This window comes from Fukomys damarensis, unplaced genomic scaffold, assembly GCF_012274545.1.
Source record: "Fukomys damarensis isolate Sample0158 unplaced genomic scaffold, DMR_v1.0_HiC HiC_scaffold_9, whole genome shotgun sequence".
NCBI lineage: Eukaryota > Metazoa > Chordata > Mammalia > Rodentia > Bathyergidae > Fukomys > Fukomys damarensis.
In genome coordinates, this window is record NW_022900921.1 from 28,044,612 (window position 1) to 28,047,976 (window position 3,365).

A 3,365-nucleotide genomic window follows, 5' to 3' on the forward strand; every position below is an offset into this window, starting at 1 on the left:
AAAAAAAAAAAAAAAAAAAAAAAAAAAAAAAAAAAAAAAAAAAAAAAAACAAACAAAAAAAAACCAAAAGTGAAGGAACCAGGGTACAATGCTATACTTGGGTGACTGATGAGGTTGCTTGTAATCCCAAGACTGAGAAGGCTGAGGCAGTAGGATGGCCATGAGTTTGAGGCCAGCCTGGGCTACAAATTGAGACTCTAAAAAAAAAAAAAAAGTTTGAGTCCTGCCTGGATAACTCAGCAAGACCCTGTCAAAATAAAAAGGGTACCTGGGGATGTGGCTCAGTGGCACCACACCTGCCTGGCAAGCACAAGGTCCTGAGTTTAATTCCCAATACCAAAAAGAAAAGAAAAAGAAAAAAAAAGGTTAAGGATGTAGTTCAATGGTAGAGTGCTCCTGGGTTAAATCCCCAGTATGTGAAAAAACAAAACAAAACAAGATACCTAAGATATTTGGCTTGGTGGAAGAATCAAAGGATAAAATGCATACACAACACCTAGCATGGCTTGGTGCCTGGCACATAATGGGAGCTCAGCCAAGGCAAGGGCTTTTTCCTCTCTTTGCTGAAACCTGTTTCCATCTAACTCATTTCCTCCAATATCCCCAAGAAGAAAGAAGCCGGAGTGTGTCCGTTTTCTGGATGGAGAAACTGAGACAGGCTAAAAGCATGATTTTAGGGTAGCAGACTTTTACCTCTGCCGAGAAATCTGTAAACAAGAGGGTGGTAGCAGCCACTGGAGAGATCTGGAATGTCTTTGAGAAACAGACCTCAAATGCCACTGTGAACACACTGCGTGTTAGCAAGACAAAGAGAAGGTGAGAGAAAGGCAGGTTCCTAGCCACTCCAGACTCCTCAGTGTGTGCCCTCCAGCAACTATTTGCTTATCTGCCCACAGGTGGAGTCTGACTGACTGCTTTATCTCCAGTATTGAAAACAGTGCCTGCCGCATTATAAACCTTTGATGAGTACTTACAATGAGTAAATGAATGAATGGCCGAGCAAGAGAGCCTCAGACTCTGCAGAGGGTCCGTGGGAGACTTTGTGAGTGTGGGAGGAGCATCAGACAAGAGATGGGGAGGTATATCCTGGGGATTTGGGATTAAGGCTCTCAGTCTGAGGGACATGGGGATCTTGAAACAAGGACGTTGCCACAACCTGACTACAAGTCTCTAGTTTTCCTGGGAAATGCCTCGCAATTTAAAGGAAAACCGTGTTGTGGGGTTCAGCTCCTGCTGGTAGCTCACTCTACCCTCAACAATCCAGTTCAGCAAGGGGAGCCAGCCGAGGCCCTCGGAGGTGAGCTAAGCCTCCCCGACAGTCTGGGAGGTCTAAAGAAGCCACCTCAGGACCGAAGCTCCCTGCACCAGGAGCCACATTCTCCCAGGGAGCTCCAGCAAGACAGGACCTTGGAGGAGGGGACCCAGATAAACTGTTTTTAAAAGATAACCAGTGATTTCTCCCCCCCCCCGTGATTTCTGATTTATCTTTGGGAGGAGGAGATCATTCTTTTATTTGAGAAATTAAGGGGAAAAAATGTAATGCTTTAATGGACCTTTTAGTTATGCAAAGAAATGCCACTACCTGTTGGGAAAGAGGATAGAAAGAGATAGACTTCTCTGTATAACAATAGGAAAGGAGCCCTGGGTTAGAGCCCCAGGACCAAAAAAAAAAAGGAAAAGGAATTGCTTTCCAGGCAAGGTCCACCCCCACCCCACCCCCGAGAAGATAACCTGGAGCCAAGCCTGAGACCAGCACGTTTTCTTTCTTCCCAAGGATCCCTCAGAGGAGCAGAGGCTGGGACTTCAGGGGAGGGGTGAGCAAAAGCCAGAGGCTGGCTGTCCCCCCTGGTTTTGCCACAGTCGAGGTGCTAAAGACAGAAGACCTTACAGGTGAGTCAGACCTGAGCCCAGTGGGAGCAGAACTATTTGGGGGCCCCTATGAGGCACTGAGCACTTGAGATATAAAGGTAAGGTCTGCAACTCCTGCCTTCTAGGAGCTTAACATTTCCCAGTTGTTTATAGAATTAATTGTTCTGTTACAATTCTGGCAAGTATGTTGAAAAAATAATGGGTCATAAATACAGTAGTGCCTTGCTTCACAAACTTAATTCACTCTACTGTTCTGGTCACAAACCAAATTGGATGAAAACCCAATCAAATTTCCCCATAAGGTCAACATTGAACTTAAACACTGAAAGTTTTCAGTTCTCGTCCAATTTGGTTTGTGACCAGAATCGTGGGAAGAACTAAGTTTCGTGGACTGAGGCACTGCTGTAATCATATACTAACACAAGAACCCTATTTTTTGCAACAACCTCTTGAGGACAATACTGTAATGTGCCCATTTTACTGATGTGAAAATGAAGGCAGAAATGGAGTAACCTGCCAAGGGCGTTGCTAAGGTTTGAGCCCACGCAGCCCAGCCCTGCCGTCTACACAGGGAACCACTTCACAGTTTCTTCTTCATCCTCACCAGAAAGAAAGCATTAAAAGGGGAAGTCCGGAGGAAGTGAGTTGAGACCTAAGAATGAGCTAGAATTAACCAGATCTAGGGGGGAAAGGACATTCCATGAAAGGGACTGTTGGGTGGCAGCGAGGAAATAGTGAATGAAGGCTTCATCTGCAGATGTGGGCAGGGACTGTGTCATAACAAGATCCATCTATATGAAGAGCTATGGGAAACCATCAAAAAATTAAAAAGAGGTGGTTGTAATGGTCCTATGGGGAGGGGGTGAGACAAGGTCTTCTATACAGCCCAGGTTGGCCCTGAACTCACTGTGTAGACCAGGCTGGCTCGAAATCACAGCAACAATCCAGCCTCAGTCTCCCCAACGTCCACCACGGAGCCTAGGTTTTCTTTTTCTTCTCCTTCCTTCTTCTTCTGTTTTAACAGGGACTCTCCTAGTTCGGCTGACCTTGAACTCACTATGTAGCCCAGGCTGGTCTCAAACTTGCAGATCCTCTTACCTCAGCTTCCCAGGTGCTGTGATTTCAGGCATGCCCCACCGATTTGTATTTTAAATATCACTCTTAAGGTTGCTTGGGGAACAAATAAAGGAGAGCTCTCCTGGCTAGAAGACTGCACAGAAGGAGGAGTCTGACTGGGCCGAGGTCTCTTTCCAGAATGGTGAACAGAAGGGGATAGAGCAGGTAGAAGTCTAGAACTTGGAAACCTGGCCAGGGTCCTTAGAGGGGTGAAAGAGGAGAATCTAAAGGTGTGCATAGCAAGCTGGGCAGGGTCCCTACGTTGGGTGACCTGGTGGGTCACTGAGCACCGCTGGAATCTGGAGCCGGCTGGAGCTGGGCGGGAACCGGGTCTCCGGGAGCACGCCTCCCACTGTAGAGCTGGTCCAGGCGGGGCGGGG

At 47.0% G+C, this 3,365-nt stretch overlaps 1 protein-coding gene across 1 annotated transcript in view; it reads left to right on the forward strand.

Annotated features, from left to right (window-relative positions):
• Positions 1 to 399: 399 nt before the first annotated feature.
• The window catches only part of Fgfr4 (fibroblast growth factor receptor 4), a 14,440-nt gene continuing 11,474 nt past the window's right edge, over positions 400 to 3,365 (forward strand). Inside the window, exons 1-3 of the mRNA XM_010622096.3 lie at positions 400 to 816; positions 897 to 1,042; positions 1,775 to 1,890. The gene's annotated coding sequence lies outside the window, so the exon portion shown is untranslated. The remainder of the gene's footprint in view (positions 817 to 896; positions 1,043 to 1,774; positions 1,891 to 3,365) is intronic.